Genomic DNA, 14,277 nt, shown 5'->3' on the forward strand with positions numbered 1-14,277 from the left:
TTTCCATGTTAGCACTTTGTTCCAGCTTCAGCTGCTGTAAAAGCGCTATATAGACCAATATCTATGAATTGCATTGTGTTTTGAACAGCCACCCTCATTTCAAGATCATATAATTCCAGACTCATATCATTTAGGAATTAACTTTTTTTTATGATGAAAGAAGACAGTCTTAGGTTTCTTATGCTGCATTAAATGTTTATATAGTTCTAAAACTCAATATTCTGTGGGTCCTGGAATTTGAGTGAAAATGACAAAAACCCTGGCACTGGAGTGGACACATTTTTGCACATCATCTGGCAGTGAATGAGTTAATGTTTAGTCTGGGACGGAACAGCAGTTTACGGTGGAGGAAGCTGAACCTAGTATGTATATGCCTGATGAAGCTGATGGAAGTCGTGTGATTTAATTTTTAAAGAAGCAAAGACGAACCTGAGAGCCCCCTTGTTCTGTTACTGTTATCCCCCCACCCTGCTCCACCCCCTCCAACCTCTGTTGACTGACTAAAAAAAAAACGCACCAGAGGCCTGCCCTGCGAATAGCAAATGGCGAGTGATGTATAGATAATGTAATTAGCCACATATGGATGTGGATTCAGGGGATGTCGTGCCTGGGGAGACGAGACCGACCGTCGAAATGAAAGATGACAAAATGGGTGAGATGTAAAGGAAGTAAACTCCAAAGTGCTAGTTTGGCCTTGCGATGAGGCCTTAATTGACGGAGACAGCTAACTTCCAGTAATTTAGCTGATGATGCTTTTCCAGGACTGCTGGCTGCACACAAACTCACCAACAGAGCAGCAGAGCAGAGAAGCCAAGATGGAGGAGGAGGTGGAGGGTGTGTTTTGTTAACATTTGAGCCCACAGACGCCCACCCCAATGCGCTCGCACACATTGCCGCCGTCAACCTCCAAACAAGTGAGAGGAGACAAAGTGCTGATAGTGCTGTTCCCGTTGCGGCGCAGGCCAAGGCACGCGCACGACTGGCTGGACCGCTGATGCTAATATGACATGCTAGCCACGAGACATGCCGACTGGTGATGAAGAGGAATGTTGTCTGACCCTCACTATATGTAGATTTCTATCCCACCAGTGACGTATGCGGCAGTCCTTCACACAATAATGAACAGTCATTTTCAATGGAAGCCTCTGCGATACAAAAATGTCATTCTACTACATCGCGATTGCGAATTGTTGATCAATTATTCACAAAAGAATCCAGATCCAAGAATTTGGTTTCTATAGCGCTTTAACAACAGCGGTAGCTGGAACAAACCGCTAACATGGAAAAAAAGACAAATGCTGTCCCCTTGTGGTAAAGAAATAAACATTGAAAGAGGTCATGGCCAGCGCTTTATCGTCCCCCAAGCATTAAAAACCAAAACTCGAGCAAATTCGGGAATGGCGGTCGACGTCACATTTTAAATTCCCAAATAAATTCATGAATGGCAGTGAATGAGTTAAACGGACATTCACACATTGTTTTTAAAGCAAGCACATACCTTAGACATAGAAAATTTAGCCGTTGACGTTCAACGATTAGCATTGATGTACTATATATAAGCTATATAGTTTGCGAATCATTGCATATTTGAACACCAATGCTGGAGCAACACTTTGGCATGTAATTTAACAATAGTCACAGGCATGTATTCTTTATCCTCTGTGAAAAATGACCATGACAATACCACAGCATCTAGTCTTTGTTGTGCTATGTTTGTATATATATATATATATATATATATATATATATATATATATATATATATATATATATATATATATATATATATATATACACACACACATGTATCAATCAATACACACAGAAAAAGTAACATTTTCATCAACCGAAAGCACCTCCTTCATGTATTTATTTTTACAGACTGTGAATCACACATGAGCTGCTTTCTGAGGGCACTTACTTTATCAAATCAGGCTCGCAGATGGCTTTGTTTCCAAGACAACACCATGCTCATTATCAGTCATCATTATTAAGTTAACCCACTCTGCTGGGCGTTTTTTTTGTGTGTGTGTGCTAATAATGCGCTGCAAGACAGTAGCTTCACGCCATCAGTCACACAAGTGACTTGTTTACAAGACAAGGTCCAATTAGTGTGACTCGTGTCTTTTAGGAGGCTCATTTCTCATTCGCTGACCACGTTTACCGCTTTACATGTGCCGCATTTGTTGTGTGCTACACTCTTATCGCTGCATCCATGCAGATATGACTCCAGTGAGAGAGTGAGTCACATTGATAAGGTCACATGGGCTGTTGCTGCTCGAGGTCTGACACACCAGGTTTCACAATGCAATCTTTTCACTTTGTGCAGATTTATACGCACTAGCGATGTCCCGATATGCATATCGATTTTTTGTTTCCATCACATTACATTTTCGTTCCGGCAGATGAGTGTATGTTTTCATTCATCCATCTTTAATGGGCATTGTTTATATTATTGTGTGTGTGTGTGTGTGTGTGTGTGTGTGTGTGTGTGTGTGTGTGTGTGTGTGTGTGTGTGTGTGTGTGTGTGTGTGTGTGTGTGTGTGTGTGTGTGTGTGTGCATGCCTTTGTCACTGCCCTCAGCTGCTCTTGTGCATTCCCGATGGAGCAGTATTAACAACAGGGGATCATAAACGGCAGCTGTGCCTGTTTAGGCCAAACAGTAGACCCCACCAGTCTCCAAGCTAAGAAAGTCTTCACCCATACTTCAGACATTTTTTTTCATGAGTACAGACGCTCCCCACCTCACGAATGAGATACGTTCTGAGCGATCGTTCATAAGATGAATTTGTTCACAAGTTACTTCAGTGCTATATTTTGTATGGAAAGTGTGTTTAAGTCAAACAGTGAACGCAGAACTATAAAACACTGACGCTCTAAGAGTCATAAAATAAATTTACACCTACTGTCGTACAACGACATATATCCTTGGGTCTTCAGTAAGCCATTATTATAAGTAATGGCTACTGGCACGTAATTACTGAATTACGTGCCAGTAGCCATTACTTTTTGTTATGCATCGCGTCCTCCTGGAGTGTCAACATACTCTACACAGCCAATCGTAAGCGAGGTCGGCGGAAAGGGGCCTGAAATCGTTGGCAACACTTTCATCATAGGACTGCATAAGATGCTGATTTGTCAGCCTTGGTGTCCAATGTGTCTGTGTGTGTGCATGACGCAAAGTACTCAGCCAATCGCAAGCGAGCTTGGGCGGAAAAAGGCACGGAATACAAAATCTAACTCACAGCATCTCTGTCCAAACATTTTTCGATATACATGTACCCGCAAAATTGTTTGTATGTACCGTTGTACGTAACTCAAATGTTCGTATGTCGGGGAGCGTCTGTATTGCCTTCCCAGTTTCGGAATACGGCAACCCATGCCGCTATCACATGATTGCCGTCCGATCTGTGATAGGCATTTGACTACACTTTCTGGAAGAGGAAAACCATTGTTTTAATGTTCTGTACTCCTGTTTCATTGTTGTATTGAGCGAAGTAATTGCCTGGAGGAGTTGTGCCAGATCTTAGCTGAGGTCAGATTTGTCTCCCTTCAGCAGCAGACTGATAGTTAAACAATCAATTGGCTACCCCATTTTCTGTGAAGATAAAATAAGTATCACCAATTACCGCAATCCTCCTAATGACACTATAATCGCCCTAGAAATGAGAGGAAAGCAAATGGAAAATAGAAAGCTAAGTGTCGTTGATAAGATGGTATTAACTCTCCTATCCTCTCGAACCATACATGCAGCTTTAATGTGTGTTCCTATGGTAACAGTAACCAGAGACGCTGTGTCGGTGTTCAATCACATCAGGGGGGCGGGAGGTGTCAGCCATTGTTCTTGACAATCAGATCATCTATCACACTCACTCAGTGACCCGACATTCCCTATACGTGCCGCTGAGTAGCCAAACACCAGATCACCCTTGAGGGTGAAGTTCTTAAACTTTTTCTACAAGACAAATGATTGTTCATATTATGTAATACAACATGCATCCCTTGCATCACTGATTTTTGTGACTCCCAAGCTTGTATATTTAGCTGCCTCCAAAACACACGTTAGAGTGACATACAGCCTTTTGAGACTTGTATGAATTTGGTGCAAATGTTGCTTAAATTTACAAAGAAAGGAAAGGTTTTGCACTTAATACCTTGTGAAGTCTCAGACCAAATGGCTTTGACTTGTGGCGTACCCCATGGGTCAATCCCAAGACTCCTATTATTCTCATGTGTTATTCTTTTCCTTACGGTTTTTCCCTTCAGGGGTCGCCACAGCGAATCAATGTCCTCCATCTATCCCGGTTTTGTGCATCCTCTTCTCTCACACCAGCTACCTTCATGTCCTCTTTGACCACATCCATAAACCTCCTCTTCGGTCTTCCTCTCGGTCTCCTGCCTGGCAGTTCAAGGCTCAGCAACCTTCTCCCGATATAGTCACTCTCTCTCCTCTGGACGTGTCCAAACCCTCTCTGACTTTCTCTCCAAAGCCTCTAATATGAGTTGTCCCTCTAATGTACTCATTCCTGATCCTATCCAACCTGGTCACGCCCAAGTGGACATGTCTCCACTATGTTATCCAATTCATTGCGGGTCCATCGGATCTCAAGGCATCAACTGTATTAAATTGTTGTATATGTGTAGTTGGTTCTGTTCATCTTGATATTTGGTCACAAAAAGAGTCAGGGTGAAAGGGAATAAGCAGACATAAGTAGAAGTAATCAGAATAAAGTAACACTGCTGCGTTTTTTCGGACCGTGCTTTGCAATATATCCTCTTCTAATTGCTTCCAACACACTGGTACTCTGATCGCATTCATCTGTATTGCTGCAACATGGTGAGCTTTCCACCTTGAGGCTATTTTTACTTTGAAGCATTGCATTATTTATTCATAAAAAAACCCAACCCTAGATTACGAGTGACCTATTTGTATTTCTTTTCGGGCACTAAAAGTCTTTGTGATTTTCACCTCACTCAGACAGCTTCTTTTCCCTTCGTTCATCTCTTTTTTTTCCTCATCTCGCCTGTCCTCTTTTTCCCTCCTTGACATCGAGGCACGGTTGGTTGCTATGGTGAGGGTGTGGGTGCCAAAATGGAGGCCAGCGATTGTAAATGTATTACAGACAACAGAAGGATGTGGTTTAGGCCAAAAAGGCCGGGTGGAAAGGCAACAGCGAACCAACTGAAGACATTGGGGGTTAGGCTTCTGTGAACTTATTAGCGGACCTTCAATCATGTTGTTTGCGAAGTAGGCAAGAGTAAAATGGTAATGTCACATGTTCTAGTTCCATCTATTGATGACTCACCGATGCCATCAAGTTTGTCTCCATGGAGCGTGACACCTCCGATGTAACCTCCACGTCAGTGCTCCCAGTTGTCATGGTAATCCCATCATTGAATTTTGCCTTCAGAGAACCAGAACATGTTTCTTTCAGAAGCCATTTCGGTTTTTCTAAAGTCTATCGGGGGACATACCGAACAGTTTCTAAGACACATCATGTAACAGTGCGTTCATTAATGATATTCATTGGGGTAGACCATCATGGTGGTTGTTTTCAAACATGTTAACATTTTGAAATGTCAATGCCGTTGGACAGTCTGCGGCTGGATGGATGCATGGCTTGAAGAGCCCGCGATGAGAAGAAAGGAGCCTCAGCGCAGAGCGCCGATGCGTATGTGGAACTCGCGGCTTGGAATTGAAGCGGATTTACGTGGGACAGAAGACGTGAGACAATCTCTTTTCGTCAATGGATGCTCGAGCTTCACGTTTGCTTTCAACATTTAGCTTGTGGCGTACGTGCACATTTCACCATAATGTGCCAGATCCACTGGTGAAAAAGGATGCTTTGATCCTCTCCTCTTTCATCTAGAACTGCTTCATACAACCAAGAGGGTGCAGAAAGTACTTAAGATTCAGTGACCGTCTGTGTCTTTTGCGTTGACACATTATTTGTTTTTATGTCTTTTTTTTTTGTTTAGACTTCAAGATGGTACCGAGAGAGTAGTTGCCAGGTCCTGTATTTTTTTCTACTTCTTCCTTTCCTTTCCTCTTTCTTTCATCACTTTGCTGCTGTGAAATGTAAATTTCACTAATTCGAGGCTAATAAAGTCTAATCCAATCCAATCATTTTTTTCCTGTAAGAGACTTTTTTCACAATGTGTACCGCCAAGATAGATACTTTGCCATTTCTGAAAATGTATCGGTGAGCAAGAAGCCATTGTGCCACTCCCTCACATATTCAGCCAGGCTGGCTAAAGCTCCAAATCCACTTTCATAATGCAGGGTAACCTTTTGAGCACCCATACCAACAGTTTACCACTTTAGAGCTACATGTCCTTTTTCAATGCACTCCATTAATTTCCTGCTTCAAATCATCCTGTCTGATTGTTTCTGGTAGGTCTTGGTGCACGTATCCGTGCATCAATGTGCGCCTGTTTCTGCTGGCTAAATGGCTGCCTCTGACTTGGCAGAGCTCACTTTAGATCTAGTTGTGCATCTCAATGAGGCCTACTGCAGTGTGAGTCAAAGTATGTCAACGCCGCAGGAGCGTTCACGCCACAGGCAAAGGATTATTCAAAACGTATGTTTGCCATATTATTTATCAACTCAGAGGTCATTTGAAGCTGTCCATATTGAAAAATAATACAATTTGATCCCTTGTGTTCTGCATGCCCACTACCATTATAGGTAATTACCAGAATGGCTATGGAAAAAAATGGCTATGGTGACTCAGTGTTTGCGAAATGTGGCAGCGAAAATGTTTGTGTGAGAGTAGCTGTGTGTGATAAAAACTAGAATATTTCACAACGCTGCAGTTTTTGTATCGAAATCACATGTGCGCATAGATATCTACAAGACTACGAGTACTGTCTGTCAACATTGTTGCTTTAGTTGTATCTGTTGTTTAACGGATTAAATCACACATGCTATTTACCATTGCCGTGATCCTAGCAAAAGGGGCATTTTTTTTGGTGGGGTGGGATACTGACGGTACAAATGAGTACCGCCATACATATTTACTTGTAGAAAATAAAGGACAGTAAATTTCTTCCAAAATTTGTCATAGTTAGTACCCCATTGTTCCGATATCTAGCGACATGTGGCATTTTTCGGCTGTCAACAGAAGATGGCATCAGTATTACTCCAGGCGTCCAAGTGAGTCCAAATTATTTTGCTTGGTTTTGTAGCGTTTGTTCAGTATTGCTCAATCTGTAACTATATCGTATTTTCCGGTGTATAAGGCGCACCCAAATACCTTAATTTTCTTCAAAGGTTGTCCGTGCGCCTTATACGCAGGTGCGTCTTATATGTGTAGTAATATTGAGCCATAACAGCCTCTACTGCAGCGCCTTATGTGGTGTGCCTTATGTTTGGAACACTTTTAGATATTTATATATTATATTTCAATAACATTTTTCATTCATTGAAAGTGCACCTTATAGTCTGGTGAGCCTTATTTAAGGAAAGTTTGAAAATACACCATTCATTAGGGGTGCGGCTTGTCCTCCGGTGCGCCTTATACACTGGAAAATACGGTAATCTATTCTGTCATATCAGATATTAATATAGTATTGTGTGTGTAGCTACAGGTCAAATCAAAAACAATAAAAAAATCTCAATATCCAGTTCAAAAAATGGAAATGCATTCCAGGTTAGAATGATCCCATATAATGGTTATGACTGCTCTTTCCACTGACAGTCGCACAAAATTGCATAAACATGGCAACAAATACAAGTTTCCCACAAAATTGAAAACATGATCAGGCTTAGAAGCCCCAGAGATTTGGTTGTCAAGTCAACGGCGGCCACCATCTTCACTTCTATTGTATCGTCATTGGAATCCTGCGCTCATCTTCATCCATTTGGATATTGTTTGCACACGGATCTGCGTCGGGTGGATGTAACGTGGCGTTTGCTGTTAATGTGCCTTTTGTGGCTTTGAGGAGGAGACTCGGCTGGGCGGTGCACTTTGACAGACCACCTGGTTCCATTTTGCTTTACAGAGCCGTCCAAATCAATGATAGACAGCAAGGAACCACATATGTTTCCTTAAAAGGGGGTTAAAATGGAATTATTTCATTCAGATATCATTATTAAATACCGTAATTTCCAGTGTATACGGCACACCGGAGTATAAGGCGCACCCCCCCAAGGAATGGTGTATTTTAGGCACTACAGTAGAGGTTGGGGTTACTGCTTCTACAGGGGGAAATGGAGTCGGTGGCTGCTGACAATAGTTGCGAGACCTGTTGTGGCTCAATATGACTTCACCTATAAGGCGCACCGGCGTATAAGTCACACAGGCTTTTGGGTGCGGCTTATAACTGGAAAATACAATATTCATAGAGGAAGTTTTTAGGGTCATTTGAACGTCTTTAAAGATGCAGCCAACAACATTGCCTGCGATTTATTCGTTTGATAGGGTTAATGATCAGATGAGCCCGTAAAATAAATTATGGTGGCTGCCAAATTATAAATTAGAAATGTTAATAAAACACACACAATGACTATTACACAAAAGGTGTGCTCAAGCCAGAAGTAGCATTAATGATACAACACAATTAGCTACAACTAAAGCTATTAGAAGGCTTTTAACTTTTACAAATGCAGTCGGGCATGCCGGGAATGTCTTTCTACTTCCTGTCAATTGCAAGCACTGTTAACAAACAGGTTGCATTACTACTTATGTACTGGAAAATGTGAAGCAGAGCCATATTGAAATATTAATGGTAACCTAATGGACATGAATTTTAACTAAATGGTCTTGTTTATGTCCTAGCTTGCCATATATTTACTATATCCAGTAATCTTAACTGGTTACATTGGATTCGTTTTGACACTGACAGATTTATTCACAGTGGGGACACATGAGTCAGCATATTTCAGCCCAAGTTATTACTCATAAATTGGGCACAAATAACGATCTTGTATGAGACCTCCATTTTCATTCCTTTACTTTCCCCCCTGTTTCTCTCCTTGACATCCTCACCCTCCTCGTCCTCCTTTCCATTCGTGATCTTTTGCCTCTTTCGTCTACATTTTAGTGCACATACATGACACAAGTCTGACACAATGACACAAATCTGACGGACTCAATATACGTCCTCGGCTAAAATTTAAGGCAAAAACTGCAACCGTTTGGCCCAGTGTGCTACCCACCCGAACAGCGATAGTGTTACCAATCAGACATCCAGCACGACTCCATCAAATTCTTGATTCGAACACCGTTAGAGCCTAGCTTGCAGCTGCAGGTGTGTGTCTTTTAGTGTGCTTGTGTTTGCGAACGGGCCTCTCTGATATCAGTGTGTGTATGTGTGTGAGCTTGTAAATGTTTGATGGGTTTTGCTCCAACCATCTGTCCACTACTGCTGCATGGTTGAGACAAAAGAGAGAGATGCACAGAGGTCTGGTTACATGAAAGCCTGCCAATGTCTGCAAAAAAAAATGTATATATCACATTAGCAAGTTCCCATTTGAGCGTCATCTTCAACAGATGATTTCTGTGCTGATGGAGGCTTGAGCAAACCCAGTAACAGTGTCTTTTAATCACGAGTGACCCGACGTTTTTCCGAGATATACGTTTTGCGGGCGCTGATTATGCTTGCATCACAACAAACAGCACTTTGACAAACAATGAAGAATTCAATATTAAAAAAACTAACAAAACAGGCTTTAAGGCATTCAAAGTCACACCTATGTAACTTCACTGTCAAACTAAACATAAAACAACAATAATTACTTTTAAAATGGCCCCAATTGTTTAATGTGAGCATATGGTGGGAAACACCGTTGATATGCTAATGATTAGCATCGCTAGTAGTAGTTTTGAACATGGTATGAGGTTTAATCAAATACAGTAATCAACACATGCACTGCTATCCCCAAATTTATTCGGGAATTAATAATATGTCGTGGAGCGCCATTCTCGAATTTGTTCGTGTTTGGTTTTTCTTGCGGGGGTGCCGATAAAGCGCTTGACATGGCCTCTGGCAATGTTTTTTCTTTTCCACAAGGGGGCAGAATTTCGACTTTTTCTGTGTTAGTGTTTTTTTTCTGCTTCAGCTGTTGTTAAAGCGCTATATAAACCAATATGTACGTATTGTCTTTGGATTGCTACTATTCGCTAGCTAATAGCTATCTATTTGCTAGCTAATATCTATCTATTCGCTAGCTAGCTAGCTTGCTATCTATTTGAGATACTATTTGAGTGAACGCTGGCACGCATGGCTGCCGCTGCTCACCCACAGGGAAACAAAATATCCTGTGACTGTAAAGTGACCTTGAGAGTTTTGAAAGGCGCTTAGAAATGAAATGTATTGTTATTAATATTGCATTTTATTTTGTATAGCCGCACTCATTTCAAGCTCATAACTCCAGACCATTATAATTTAAGAATTAACTGTTTTTTTCTGATGAAAGAAGATAGTTTCTTATGGTCTGGTCCTTTCAATGTTTATGTAGTCCTAAAACTCAATATTCTGTGGGTCCTGCAATTTTAGTGACAATGACAAAAACCCTGTTACTGGAGTGGACATATTTTTGGACATCGTCTGGCAGTGAATGAGTTAATACACAATTATTACATAATTCTCTTTCACAAGTCAAAATATTGATGCTTTTGTTATAATACAAAGTATTATTTTCCCATTGCTGCTCTCATTATGACAGCGCTCTCCTTTTATTAGTTCAACTGAACAAGGCTTGGACATGGCGACCACATGCAAAATAGCTTGATATGGATTTTGTAGCACTGTATTGATTAGAGGGCTTGGTGACATTTCAATACATATAGCATCCGGGACTCATGCATGATATATGTCGTGCTCGTTGAGGCACATGTGTCGCGTGTATGCAAGAAATATGTGAGTTGGCATTGATGGTGCGGCCCCTTGACGACTCCGGTAAATCCAGTGCGATTTGAGCGCAATGATCCTCTCAGTGCTATATTTGAATCAATGGCTCTAAATAGCAAAAAGCCCAGAATGTGAACTCTTCAAACCGTGGTCAATAAACTCAATGGGCTACAGGGTGGCCGACGCGATACATGTGGGTGTCGTAGGATCAATCTCTGATAAAGACCCAACCTTTTCTCCATTTTCGTTCATTGTCGCTCACGAGAAAGGTCATTCTGCTCAACAATAACTCAAATGTAGCTCATGAGCAGTCATCACCGGCAGCATCAAATCGGATGAATGAAAGCCTCCGGAGCAGTGATGGCAAGCCACATAGTTAAATATAGCTTACCATTTCACTTTTGAAATAAGTGCAACATTGGTGGAATGTATTTACGTTTTACAAAAGGCACACATTTGGTAGTTTTTTTTTCTTTTTTTTTTTTTTGTAGTACACACACACACACACACACGTGACTTCGGTGAAGGCAACATTGTGAAACACAATAATGGTGTGCTACCTTCCTGCTAGCAACTAATAAATGAATTTTATTATTATTATTATTATTATAATTATTATTATTATTATAGTACCCATACAGAAGAATGGTGAGCTAATTTCCTGCTAGTACCCATTCACATGCTAACAGTTTTCAAATACTTTTAGGTACAGATATTTGAACATAAACATGTAAAATTATAATATAACGATACACACACGCTATATCTACCCCAGTCAAGGATGACGCCTCGTACTGATGTCCAAAAACGTTTATTGTGGACACCGTGAAAATTAAAAGACATTTAAAGTAACAATCGACATGACTACAATATCTTTGACAATATATACAGGAAATAAGCGAATTACTAGTAACATACTGTGTGCACCTTGTGAACCAAAAGTAGATAAACGTTGAATAGACTGTCGTTCTCTCTCTCTCTCTCTAGCTCTTTCTCTCACAAATCGAAACACATGTCACGGAACCAGAAGTGATCCATGAAACAATATTCCAAATAAATTATTTGGAATGGATTGGATTTATATTAATAATACATTTGATTTCAAGCACCTTTCAAAGCTCTCAAGGACACTTTACAGTCGCAGACAAGCATAGATACAATAATGATTAAAATACAATTATAAATTTACCTTTATTAGTCTTGCAATGGATAAATTTGAAGAGGATTATAAGAAAAACAACAAATATGAAGGTTCCCTTCGAAATATTAAACACATTTACAAAACAACAATCCTAAATAAATTATTATATATCTATTCCTTGACAAAAACACAGCATCTTACTGAGTCATCTCCAGTCATAGTAGATTACCGTATTTTCCGGTGTATAAGGTGCACCGGAGTATAAGGCGCACCCGCAATGAATGTTTTATTTTTTAATTTTTTCTATATATAAGGCACACCGGACTATAAGGCGCACCTTCAATGAATTAAAAATATTTTCCATATATAAAATATACATATATCAACGGTTAAGGCACACCATATTATAAGGCGCTACATCAGAGGCTAGGGTTATGCACTACTTATTCTATAGGGGGAAATTGAGTCGGTGACTGCTGACAGTAGTTGCGAGCCCTTTTGTGGCTCAATATTACTTCACATACAAGACGCAGAGTCATCTTTTGACAAAAATTAAGGCTTTTGGGTGGCCTTATACACCGGAAAATAAATTATTTATCTTTTTTTTTGTCTACATTACAAGACTGTGTTATAATACCGCACAATGGATTAAATTGTAGCTTTGAGTCATTTCAACCAATTGTTGAATTCTTTGGATTGGATTGGATTGGATATGCCATATTCATTTTAATTCTATTGCTTGACGTCATTTCAACAGACGTATGCGCACGCATGCACAAATGAACACACACATTGTACAATATGGGTGGCGCGGCTGCGTGGTCTGATAAGCGGCACGGGCAGCTCCACCTCAAGGTTAATGTGATCTTTCAACACCATTAGCCAAACTGTCGTCACACACACGCATATATTATGCATGCATATGCAGGATGTCGAGATAAACATACTACCATGACACATATTTTTTCAAACACACACAAGTGCCACTTTAAGTAGGACTTTTTCTATTATTGATGAGACCACATGCTCTGTACATTTATTGGGGTGGTGGGCATCGACGGTCCTCTTGACTCAGCATTCTTCTGCCCATTGCTCCTTTTTTTTAAACACTATGTCAGCATTTTGCATGCGTTTGTCTAGGTGTGCCTGTTGTGTGTGTTTATCAGGGGACACGCATGCACAGCAAAAACGCAACAATGGCTAGACCAACACAGACATAGAAGGTAAAATATACAGATGAGATGGGTAGATAGAGTAAGATTTTTATTTACACATTGCTTTGATTTGGACTATGTATCCATTGCAGTATATTAACATATTTGATTATTCAAATATCATGCACAGAGTATTTGGATTTGGATTTAGAAACTTAGATCTTTCTTTATATCTGATGATTACAAGGTGGCAAGATGGACTGGTTAGCTTACTGGCCTCTGGATTATACAATTAGAGGCAGTACAAATTATAGTAATTTTCTTCAAAGTTAGTAGGTTTAACAATTTTGAAATGAAGAAACCAAATATGATGGCCATCAGAAGATTAATCTGCTTAAGAATCCTGATAACATACTGACATGCAATGGATATCAAAGGACCAACAGGTTCAAATAGCAGTCTTTGTTGGGGAGGAAAAAACACTTCATGCTTCTGTTGTAAAGCAAAAAAAATGCCTTAAACACCTTAAAAGCATACTCAAACATCTGAGCTTTATTGGCGGTTCCTATGAAGAACTTGACATTGTGTCAGGTATGTGCTGGCTCCAATTTAACATACATTTGAATGTAATTTGTTTATTCGGCAGAGTGCTTACTTACTGTGTCTATGCCAATCACACGTTGTTCGTAACACGAATGTTTGTAGGTACCTACAAACATTCGTGTTACGAACAACGGAACGTACGAACATTTTTGTGGGTATGTTGAAAAATGATCAATGTCCTGAATGCAGAGTTTTTCTTTGATCGTGATGTGCCCAGGATTGCACCATTTGTTGTTCATAAACACGGCAATTCCCCCTCCTTTCCTCTCATGGCTCCTGGATTCCGGTCCGCATGTACGAGTTGGAAGCCATCCAACTCTCTGTGTGTGTGTGTGTGTGTGTGTGTGTGTGTGTGTGTGTGTGTGTGTGTGTGTGTGAGTGTGTGTGCGCGTGTGCGCGTGTGTGCGTGTGCGCGTGTGTGCGTGTGTGCGTGTGTGCGTGTGTGTGTGTCCCCGGAGTGATTCTCCTCCTTCTGCGGTGGTCTTTTCCTAGCCCACTATTAGCTCGCCATGCTAGCAGCTACAC

This window comes from Hippocampus bargibanti, linkage group LG16 (genome assembly GCF_051943395.1).
Source record: "Hippocampus bargibanti isolate YZ-2025 linkage group LG16, ASM5194339v1, whole genome shotgun sequence".
In the NCBI taxonomy this organism is placed as follows: Eukaryota; Metazoa; Chordata; class Actinopteri; order Syngnathiformes; family Syngnathidae; genus Hippocampus; species Hippocampus bargibanti.